This window comes from Herpailurus yagouaroundi, unplaced genomic scaffold (genome assembly GCF_014898765.1).
Source record: "Herpailurus yagouaroundi ecotype Mexico unplaced genomic scaffold, PumYag 180, whole genome shotgun sequence".
In the NCBI taxonomy this organism is placed as follows: domain Eukaryota; kingdom Metazoa; phylum Chordata; class Mammalia; order Carnivora; family Felidae; genus Herpailurus; species Herpailurus yagouaroundi.
In genome coordinates, this window is record NW_024412411.1 from 17,912,453 (window position 1) to 17,924,756 (window position 12,304).

At 37.3% G+C, this 12,304-nt stretch overlaps 1 protein-coding gene across 5 annotated transcripts in view; it reads right to left on the bottom strand.

The window, feature by feature from the left end:
- NOX4 (NADPH oxidase 4) overlaps positions 1 to 12,304 on the bottom strand; it is a 170,991-nt gene that overhangs the window by 26,807 nt on the left and 131,880 nt on the right. The window lies entirely within an intron of this gene.

Sequence of the window (12,304 nt, forward strand, 5' to 3'; positions counted from 1 at the left end):
CAAAAATAAATAAAAAACGTTGAAAAAAAATTAAAAAAAAATAAATTAAAATATCAATTGGTTTACTGTGTCTAAATTCAGTAAGTAAGGGTTCTCTTCAAGCAAAGTCAGTAGTAGCAATATTTACAGAAACATTTACTATGTGAACAGAAAAGTAATAGAAGAAAAAAATAAAGAAACTGTTCCTCCTCTTTCCCTACTGAGGTTTATTAGTATAGAAACAGCTGGAGAATAATCTCAAAGGAATCTCCACTTACTTGGGATTGTATATTCAAGCAAGTGTGTGTGTGTGTGTGTGTGTGTGTGTGTGTGTGTATGTGTGTGAAATCCTTAACTTCAACAAAACTTGCTAATTGTTCACTTAATATTTTTCCTCCATACTTTCTTAATAACAAAACATTAATTTATTCAGGGAAGCAAAGTGACCAGCTGAAAGACTACACTGCCTAAAATCTATTGCATTTATTTTGACTGTGTGACTATGAACTTGTTGATGTAACGTAAATGGAAGTACAACCGGAAAAATTGGAAGGCTCCCTGAAGGAAGCTGTCTCAGTTGAAAGCTGCATCTCTTTATTCCTCCCTTTCCTTTTTTTCTTTCTTCTTAGTACCTAAAATGTTGACTTGATGGGCTTAATACTTGTCTTTGATGGCTGTAAAATTAATATAGCCTCTAAAAAACTACCTCGTTCTAGGTATCTTAATGTTAAAGATATGTTAAAGGCACTGCCATTTTAATGCTCTTTTTTATATATTTTATATATATTTATATATTTATATATATATATTTATATATATATATGTATATATTTATATTTTATATATATATATATAAACTTTGCTAAAACATAGCAACTGTCCCCCGAAGTATATTTATGTTGTCAGTGTTATGATACACGTACCTTTAATTGTAAGGAACGACTGCAACGATAGATCATTTAATATCAAGCATTTGTGAACTTACTGGTTAAATGCTGAATGAATTAATGAATGGATGGTCTTTGGACCTCTGAGCTCTATGGCATGTAGTCTAAGTTGTGTACCACTACCCATGTCAGGATTTGGTTTCCTTTCCTCCTGGGTACTTATAGAGTATACTTCTCGGAAGTTTTTGTGGTTATATTGAGCCATATATCTAATTATGACCACTGGGCTGTGAGTAGAGGCAATACTTGCTACTTCCAGAATAAGGCAGAGAAAAGCGTTGTCCCCTTTATGAGAAGAACTAAAAGCCATGAGTTGAACCGGAAGACAAAAGGCAACTGAATCCCTGACTTATCACTTGAAGCAGTTGTTTTGGATCCACTGACTCACAAAAGTCACTTCATGAGTAAGAAATAAGTCTGTTTTGTGTCTTATCACATTTTCAGGATATTTCAAGGTTGACTAGTTACTATAGCAGAGCTTAGACCATCATGACCACCACGTATAGGGGTTATATTTAAATCCTCAAAGGATTTTGCAAAGGACTTTGCTTTAAAAAATACTGTATCTAATAAAAAAAGCTACTTATTGTACCTCAAGGAACAATAACCAAAGTTTGAATGCTTAAGGTAGTGTTCTAAACACAGCAGAAATTCAGAAAATATTGACAGATCAGATACACACAATATACCAATTCTTACTACATCCATCTTATTCATACTTTATAAATTATTCACTCAACAAACATGCACTATGTGCCAACTAGCTCTGTGATACTATTTTGGACTCAAAGATAAAACTGACACCATGACATCAAAAATGACTTTACTAGAGGGGTGCATGGGTGGCTCAGACAATTGAGCATCTGACTCTGGCCCAGGCCATGATCTCATGGTCTGTGAGTTCGAGCCCCTCATCAGGCTCTGTGCTGACAGCTCAGAGCCTGGAGCCTGCTTCAGATTCTCTGTCTCCCTCTCTCTCTGTCCCTCCTCCACTCATGCTCTGTCTCTCTCAAAAAATAAACATTTTTTAAAAACATTTTAAAGAATGACCTTACCAGAGCTTTTCCATCTTCATATGAAAATCATATTAAATGGACTGGACGATGAAAAAATTACTACAATGCTTTGATCTTTTTGAAGATAAGATCTTCTTGGGGCACCTGGGTGGCTCAGTCAGTTAAGCATTCAACTTTAGTTGGGTCATGATCTCAGACTTTGTGAGTTCAAGCCCCACATCAGGTTCTGCCCTGACAGCTTGGAGCCTGGAACCTGCTTCAGATTCTGTATCTCCCTCTCTCTCTGCCCCTCCCCCACTCACGCTGTCTCTCTCTGAATAAACGTTAAAATGAATAAATGTTAAAATGAATAAACATTAAAAAGGAATAATTTTTTTCAAAAAAAATTTTAAAGATAATATCTTTAAAAACATCAGTGATAAAATTGGCAGATGGTTTTAATATGTATTTAAAAAGCAGAATTTAGGATAGGATTCTTTATATTTATCTAAATGTATTTAGCTCAAGTGCAATGCGTATTTTCATTTTATAAAGGTATTTTCACTAAACAGAAAAAGAACAACCTTAAAACAAAGCTACTAGAAGATATTTGAAAACTAAAGATTACTACATTAGATTATTGATAGAAATCTCAACATTATCCGTGGCTCAGAAACAACATATGTGAATTGATTCTACCACTTCTCACCATGTAAGCAAATCTAGAATATAAACATTAAATAAGAAAATTGGGCTTAAAAATAAATACTTCAACTGCAGAAACAGATCATTGCAAATGTCTACAGCAATGGAGGATTCTACTTTAGAATCCATTACACCTAGTACAATCTTCTCTTAGTCATTCATTCATTGAACAAATACTCTTATGCACCTGTAATGTGACAGTGTTTGACGTGTCAGGGAAACAGAAATGAACAAGGAAGAAAAAGTCCTTGGCCTCTTGGTTCTTTGATTCTAGTGGAAGAGGAGCTAGCCCATAAATAAAGACACAAAATATATATATAATGTCATAGAGTGCTAAGTGCTTTTAAAAATAGGTAAAATGTAATAATTACTGAAGTTATGTGACTGTTACATAAAAATGCATTATACTGTTCTGTTTACTTTTATATACGCTTGAAATTTTGCATAGGCAGTTTAAAGGGATAGCCAGAGAATGAGTCTCTGTGCATATGGCAATTGAACAGAGACCTGAATGAAGTGAAAGGGCAAGATGCAAAAACATCTGGAAAAAGAATCTTCCCAGCAGGAATAACAGGAAGTGTAAATAAACAAAGCATTTTGGCTGAATGATATGTTCACACCAGCTAAACTCTTCTCGGGAAATTTCAGCTCAGTTTTTTCATTCAATCTCCTGCTAACTTTATTTATGAATTTTCCTTTATCAGGACTGATACTCTGTTTGGATCAATCCCCGTCCTTTGTTCATTAACAAAATTTTTAGCTCCTATCCAATAAAAAGAACTTTTTAGGCTCTGGAAATTATGGCAGTGAACAAGAGACAAATATCCCTGTCCTTGGAGAGGGCTTCTCTCTGGTGTGATTATCTAACCCATCTTTCATTTGCATATACTTATTAAGAATCTTTTTTGTGCAAAGTCCTAGAGATAGACAAGTATATCTCCTCAATTATGGTGCTGCCCACTACTTTACTTGTGTCTGCTTCTTGTAAGAAAAAACAGATACAAGGACAGACATGTTATGTGACCAGCTAAGGATAAGAGCAAAATCATGAAAAACACCTCTCTCCTACTTGTCTGCTTTACAACCCACCCACCCCGCCCCCCACATACACCCTCCCCACGTTTGATGTTCCAGAATAAGTTTTAGAAAGAAGACAAGAATTCAGGGTTCTAGACATTTACTAGGGTTGGGATCATGGGCCACATACTTGTCCTCTCAATATCTGATTTCCTTGCTTCAAAAAGGACCACTGAAATGTGGTGACACAGAAAAAAGTCTGCTTAAGAGTTGTACAGGGCCACCAATATCAGAAATGCTCTTTGTTAATGGCATCAATGAGCACCTGCAGTGCCCTGTCAGGCCAACTGAGAGGTCCAGTGTGACATGAGAAATGTTGATGGGAATGTGGTGTGAAGGACCTTAGATAATCAGCTGGGGTTTTTTCGTACCTTTCCATTGATTTTTTTCCTTATTTTTATTAAGGTTTTTTTTTAAATTCCAGTATAGATGATACACAGTGTTAAATTTGTTTCAGGTGTACAATATGGTGATTCAACGATTCTATACATTAGTCAGTGCTCATCATGGTATGTGTACTCTTAATCTTCATCACCTATTTCACCCATCCTCCCACCCACATCCCCTGTGGTAACTATCAGTTTGTTCTCTATAAGAGTCTGTTTTTGGTTTGTCTCTCTCTCTTTTTTTCCTTTGTTGCTTTGTTTTGTCTCTGCATGGTATTTGTCTTTCTCTGACTTACTTCTCTTAGCATTATAATCTCTAACTCTATCCATGTCGTTGCAAATGGCAAGATTTCATTCTTATTAAAAATTTTTTTAATGTTTATTTATTTTTGAAAGAGAGAGAGAGAAAGAGCAGGGGAGGGGCAGAAAGAGGGGGAGACACAGAATCTGAAGCAGGCTCCAGGCTCTGAGCTGTCAGCACAGAGCCCGACATGGGGCTCAAACTCATGGACCGTGAGTTCATGACCTGAGCCTAAGTCAAATGCTCAACCAACTGAGGTACCCAGGACCCAAGATTTCATTCCTTTTTACAGCTGAATAATATTTAATTGTATGTATATACCACTTCTTTTCCATTCATCTATCAACAGACACTTGGGCTGCTTCCATAATTTGGCTATTGTAAATAATGCTGCAATAAACATAGGGATGCATGTATCCCTTTGAATTAGTGTTCCTGTATTCTTTGGATAAATACCAGTAGTGTGATTACTGAATGGTAGGGTAGTTCTATTTCTAACTTCTTGAGGAACCGCATTACTGTTTTCTAGAGTGGCTGCAGCAGTTTGCATTCTCAACAACAGTTGTTGTTGCATTAGTGTTCCTTTATCTCTACATCACCATCAACACTTGTTTCTTGTGTTTTTGACTTTAGTCATTCTGACAGGTGTGAGTTGGTATCTCATTATACTCTTAATTTACATTTCCCTGATGATGAGTGATGTTGAGCATCTTTTCATGTGTCTGTTGGCTTTCTGTATATCTTCTTTGGAAAAGTGTCTATTCAGGTCCTCTGCCCATTTTTTAATTGGATTATTTGACTTTTCAGATGTTGAGTTGTATCAGTTCTTTAAATATTTTGGATACTAACCCTTTATCGGATATGTCATTTGCAAATATCCTCTATTCAATAGGTTGCCTTTTAGTTTGGTTGATTGTTTTCTTCACTGTGCAGAAGCTTTTTATTTCAGTGTAATCTCAATATTTTATTTTGCTTTAGTTTCCTTTGCCTCAGGAGACATATCTAAAAAAATGCTGCTACAGCCAATTTCAGAGAAATTACTGCCTATGCTCTCTTCTAGGATTTTTATGGTCTCATATTTAGGTCTTTAATCCATTTTCTGTTTATTTTTGTATATAGTGTTAAGAAAGCGGCCCAGTTTGATGCTTCTGCATGGTGCTGTCCAGTTTTCCCAACACCATTTGTTGAAGAGACCATCTTTTCCCATTGTATATTCTTTTCTAGTCAAAGATTAATTGAGCATATAATCATGGGTTTATTTCTAGATTTTCTACTCTGTTCCATTGATCTATGTGTTTGTTTTATGCCAGCACCATACTGTTTTGATTACTACAGTTTGTAATATAACTTAAAGTTTAGAATTGTGATACCTCCAATTTTATTTCGCTTTTTCAACATTGCTCTGGCTATTCAGGGTCTTTTGTGGTTCCATAAAAAATTTTAGGATTGTTTGTTCTGGCTCTGTGAAGAATGTTGGTGTTATTTTGATAGGGATTTCATTGAATGTGTAGATTACTTTGGGTAGTATACACATTTTAACAATATTTGGTCTTCCAATCCATGAGAATGGAATGTCTTTCCATTTCTTTGTGTCATTTTGAATTTCTTTCATCGGTGTTTTACACTTTTCAGAGTATAGGTCTTTTATCTCTTGGTTATGTATATTCCTAGGTATCTTATTGTTTTTGGTGTAATTGTAAATGGTATCACTTTGTGCCACTTCATTATTAGTGTATGGGAATACAACAGACTTCTTTACATTGATTTTGTATCTTGTGACTTTACTGAATTCATTTATCAGTTCTAGTATATTTTTGTTGGGGTCTTTAGGATTTTTCTATTTATACTATCATGCCATCTGCAAATAGTGAAAGGTTTACTTCTTCCTTAACAATTTGAATGCCTTTTATTTCTTTTTGTTGTCTGATTGCTGTGGCTAGGACTTCCAGTACTATGCTGAATAAAAATGGTGAGAGTAAACGTTTTTATTTTATTCCTGACTTTAGAGGAAAAGCTGTTTCCCCCATATAGTATGATGCTCACTGTGGGTTTTTCACATAAGGTCTTTGGTAGGTTAAGGTATGTTTCCTCTAGACCTACTTTGTTGAGGGTGTCTATCATGAATGGATGTTGTACTTTGTCAAATGCTTTTTCTGCATCTATTCAAATGATCATATGGTTTTTATCCTTCCTCTTATTGATGTGATGTATTACGTTGATTGATTTGCAAATATTGAACCACCCTTGCATCCGAGGAATAAATCACACTTGATCGCGGCGAGTGATTTTTTTAATGTATTGTTGGATTTGGTTTGCTAGTATTTTGTTGAGGATTTTTGTATCTATGTTCATCAGAGATATTGGCCTGTAGTTCTTTTTTTGCAGTGTCTTTATCTGGTTTTGGTATCAGGGTAATGCTGGTCTCATAGAAATAATTTGAAGTTTTCCCTCCTTTTCTATTTTTAGAATAGTTTGAAAATAGGTATTAACTGTTCTCTAAATATTTTGTAGAATTTGCTTATGAAGCCATCTGGTTCTGGACTTTTGTTTGTTGTGTTTTTTTGATTACTGATTCAATTTCTTTGCTGGTCATCAGTCTGCTCAAATTTTCTGTTTCTCCCTGCTTTAGTTTTGGTAGGTTATGCCATTTGTGCTGTGGCTTGGTAGTTTTTCAGTTGGGACATATTTCTTTGTGTCCTCATTTTGTCTAACTCTTCATGTCTGTTTCGGTGTTTTAGGTAAGTCAGCTCAGTTATGCCTCTTGTTCTTGATGGTAATGACATTATGAAGAAGAGGTCCTCTAGCGCCCTGCAGTGCAGTATCCCCAGGGCCTGGCAAAGGGAATATCTACTAGGTGTGATGGTGTGCTCTGCTGTTGAGTCTTGGTCTTTTTCCTTCATTCCAGTGGCCCGCAGAGGCTCCCTTTGCTTGTTTTGGGCAGTGTTTGCTCCCTAGCTGGGTGGGACACATTTTAATGGGTATGCAGTGGTATGCCTGCAAAATGACACCTGCCACCACTGTGTGATGAGGCCCTGAAAAACATGCAGGTTGGGAGATATGGTGCGGCTTATGCAGGTCTTCTGGGGCAGGGGCCCATAGTACCAGGACTGAGGCAAATGTTACTGGGAAGGGAAGATCTGCTAAAGAACAGGGGGTGAAGTGTGGTGCAAGCCAAGTTAGGTTGCAGAGCCTTATTGGTTCCCACAGGTGGCTGTTGTTTATGCTGGGGGGTAGGGGAATGAAACCGCACAGACCAGCTCCTTTGTTCCTGGAGTCTCCCTGTGATCCCTGATCTCTGGGTCACACTCTGAGATGAAGAAATCACTCTCCCTCTTCTCATCCCACCGTTTTTCAAACTGCTGCTTCCACGTTGTGTCTCTGCTGATTGTGGTCCTTTATCTCTCTTTTTTAAATTTTTAATTCATTAATTTAAAAGTTACATCCAAATTAGTTAGCATATAGTGCCTTCTCTTTAAGGGTGGGGAATCAGCTTCCTAAAGCTGTCCAGGTTCTCCCAGAGCTGAGCACATTGGCTTTTAAAATTCCAGGCGTTAAGTCCCACTGGTTGTAAGAACTCATGAGATTGAGCCCCTCTTGCTTTCACACCCAAATGTTATGGTGATTTGTCCTCCCTGTTCAGGAGCTAGCCAGTGTGCAAGTCTGTTTCTCACCCTTCTCCACATCCCTGGCTCTCTCCCCACTGTGGACAGTCAGGGGACCTGTATCTAGAATCCTTGGGTGTAGGTGGGAAGTTGTGGCCCCTCCTGCTGGGAGGGAAAAAGCCACCATGCTGTGGGAAGCTGAGTTTGGAAGAAACAGGGAAAGGAGACTATTGGTTACAGCTGGTTTATTGTCCAGGAAACACAGAGTGATCTTCTGGGGCCATCTGCAGACTATTCTGTCTGTTTCACCACTGGCATCGGTCAGTAGCATCAGGGCCATTTTACTCCCAAATCACGCCTTCGCCCTTCCTACCTTCTGCAGTATGTCCCCTTCTCTATCTTTAGTTGTGGAGGTTGTTCTGCCAATCTTCAGATTGTTTCCTGTGTTATCAACACCGACGTCAATGAGTGTTACCTAGTTGTATTCATGCGATGAGGCGAGCTCAGAGTCCTCATACTCAGCCATCTTTCCAGCCTGTATCTTCTCTGTCTTTTTTAAATTTTGTTTTGTTTGTTTGCTAGAAATGTGTTTTCACACAAGGAGAAACAACATTTTGCTTCTTTGGGAGGAAAGAAGAAGAATGAAATTACTGGTAATTTGGCAACAGCTGGGTTTTTGAGAGAGGCAGAAAGACAAACTACTGAAGTCATTTTTCGTATATTTAATGTGATTAATGTGTAAAATCCATTGCCTTTAATTTATGAGCAGTGATTTTTCTCCCATGTTAGTACCTGCTCTTTAAAGGAATGCTATATTCCTATTATTGTTATATATGTGACAAAATTACAGAAACTAAAGGCAACTCTCCAAAGTCTTGTAACAACATAATAGAGGTGAGATCAACCTGACATATTTTTAAACTTCAGCTGATGACTAATAAAAAGTTCCATTGTGAAGGACTCTGGATAGAAAAGAATTCTAAGAAGAGGAGAGGTCCTCTTCCCTGGACCATTCGAACATATATAAACATTTTTTCAAAAACTCAGTAACTTTTTCCTTGAAAGTGGAATCCAGGGGTGCCTGGGTGGTGCAGTCAGTTAAGCGTCCGACTTCAGCCAGGTCACGATCTCGCGGTCCGGGAGTTCGAGCCCCACGTCAGGCTCTGGGCTGATGGCTCAGAGCCTGGAGCCTGTTTCCGATTCTGTGTCTCCCTCTCTCTCTGCCCCTCCCCCGTTCATGCTCTGTCTCTCTCTGTCGCAAAAATAAATAAACGTTGAAAAAAAAAATTTTTTTTTAATAAAAATAAAAAAAAAGAAAGTGGAATCCACTTAACATATTTAAAACTGATTTACTTGTTTTCATGTGTAATGTTAATCAGATGATAGACCAATTATATCAGATCTCTTTTTTCTCAATGGAAAAATCCATCATCTGCAAATTAATCCAACTATATTAACAAATAAAATTACAACCAACACTTTTGAAATCTTGTTCCTCAATACTTCCTATTACTTCCCTCAAAACAAATTGATATCATAATAAATGAAAATAGAACTTAGACAATCTGAGAATTTATAAAATTATTGTAAGAAAGATGTTTATTAATTTAAGAAAATTGGGGCAGCTGGGTGTCTCAGTCAGTTAAGCATCCGACTTCGGCTCAGGTCATGATCTCATGGTTTGGGAGTTCGAGCCCTGTGTCGGGCTCTGTGCCGACAGCTCAGAGCCTGGAGGCTGCTTCAGATTCTGTCTGTCTGTTTCTCTCTCTCTCTCTCTCTCTCTCTCTCTCTCTGTCTCTCTCTGCTCCTCTCCTGCTTGCTCTTTCTCTCTCAAAAATAAATAAAAACATTTATGAAAATAAAAAAAAGAAAATAGATACTAATTATACCAATATTTCCCAAAAGGAGTTTCAAAGAACAATACTGTAAGGGAGAAAAAAGTATTTTGTAGTCAAATAAATTTTGGAAATGTGTTAAGGAAGTTTTTATTATTTGTTTATTTAAAAATTTATTTAATTGAAAACTCCTCTAGGCCTTTCACATGCCAAGAATGCCTTATAAATCTCCAGGCAGGGGTAAACAATACTTTGTAAACATTATTTCATCATAAATTGTTTCTCCATAAAATATCTGCCAAGATTTTAGAGAATAGGGAACAAGTTAGAAATGGAGAATCAAGACAAAGTATTACTCTTTAACAGACTATTGTCCTTGCTAGGTTTCAGAAAGAATACCTTTTGGTACAATAGACATTGCAAAAATTATTTGAAAGATTAAGTGGGTGGGAATTAAAGTGCATTTATTTATTTAACATGTAATAATGGAAAGTTACCATAAGTAAAGCCCACTACTACCTGCTGCAGCAAAAAAAAAAAAAAAAAAAAAAAAAAACAGAAAGACAATTAACTGTAATGTCTGTCCACAAGAGGGATGCAAAATGGGAAGTGGCAGGGACACTGCACTTAGTATAAAACGAAGCACCGTCTGAGAAGTTACTTGACGTGTGTTATATATCCATGTTCCATATATACACAACGCTTTGTACTTTTCACATATTATCTGTCATAATCTTAACACCTTATGAGGTAGTTATAGTACTATTATCCCCATGTAGCAGATAAGGACCCTGAGACCAGGAGAGGTGCCATGACCAGTCTGAAATTCCACATGTTCAGATGGAGGATGAGGAAGAGTAAAGGTGAGGAGAGACAGATCAGGGTCAGGGTCTAGTCTGTAAAGAGAACCTTCTAGTTTGTGTATCTGTCACAGATCTAAATACATCTTCCTGCTCAGAAATAAGATGTGCTTTCATGATGGCCATTGGTCAAATGTGAGAATTACCTGGAACTAACTCTGCCTGCAGGAAAGGAAGAGCACCATTGCCACACAGCTGCTTTGTCTGAGCAGCCGTGGGTTCCATCCTACAGGTGATAAAAGTAAAAAAGAATGCATATAGACACTTTGCCAATGATAGTCTTTGCAGTGAGAGGAAGAGGAACCACTGCCCTCAGCGAAAGCTAAATGGGTTTAAATGTTGGAACTGTTCAGTGGCGTTTAGGTGTTACACCCATGCACTCGCACTGTTTAAAAAACACCTTCGTTGTGGAGGTTCCACCAAGGACCGACATGGGGGTGGGGAGGTTGAATAGCTCTGTGGTTACCATTCTGAAATTCTCCATCCTTGATTTCTCTGTCACCATAAAACTACTGTTTAATTACATTTTGATAAACACAAGTTTCTTAGGAATTAAAAATATCACATTATAAAAGAATAGACTATACTCAATAAATATATTTTAAAAGGATAAACAAAGAATGCGATGTGCTAGCCTAAGACATAAAAGATCTTGGGATTATTAGCTGGATCCACTCGAAATGGAGGGTGTGAAAAGGCAGTATACGAAGATAGGATGAAATAAATATTTTTTCTTAATAGTCACTAGGTGGATAACAACACTCAACAATTCTGTGGTGTTTTAAAGATTAAAAAACACATTTGTATGAATTTCTGATTTGATCTCAGACCAACTGTGTGTCAGCAAAATATGGCAAAAATGTACATTCCTCCATATATTCTCTCTGGGTTGATGTCGAAGTATTGCTTTCAATGATGTTTCAAGGGATAACAAGCCTCAGGAGCAGTGAGGTTTCTATAGGGAATTGCTATCTTTAATTAACTATACAGCCAAAAGGATTATTTTTCTGACCATAATAAATTTATAGGCCTAGTCTTTTTGTTTATGGAAAGATACTACAGGGGCGCCTGGGTGGCGCAGTCGGTTAAGTGTCCGACTTCAGCCAGGTCACGATCTCGCGGTCCGTGAGTTCGAACCCCGTGTCAGGCTCTGGGCTGATGGCTCAGAGCCTGGAGCCTGTTTCCGATTCTGTGTCTCCCTCTCTCTCTGCCCCTCCCCCGTTCATGCTCTGTCTCTCTCTGTCCCAAAAATAAATAAACGTTGAAAAAAAAAAAAAAAAAAGAAAAGAAAGATACTACAATGCAAAACCATCACCCTTTTCCTTGCCTATCCTGACAACAATGGAGCTATGTGTGGTTGGCACAGTGCTAAATGCTCTAGATGAATTATTTATCATTATTAAATGAGAGCTAAATGTTATTATTTGACTTCATTGATTAGGAGACTGAGGTTCTGGAAGTTTAAATATTTGCTCAAGGCCAAACATCTAATAAGGGGCTTATGTCTACCACCTGAAAGAACTCCATTTCTGTTTAGAAAACAAACAACTCAAAACTTTCCAAAACAGGGGTTTTCTAATCAGAGAAATAATAATTGAATACTTTATAAACGATTAG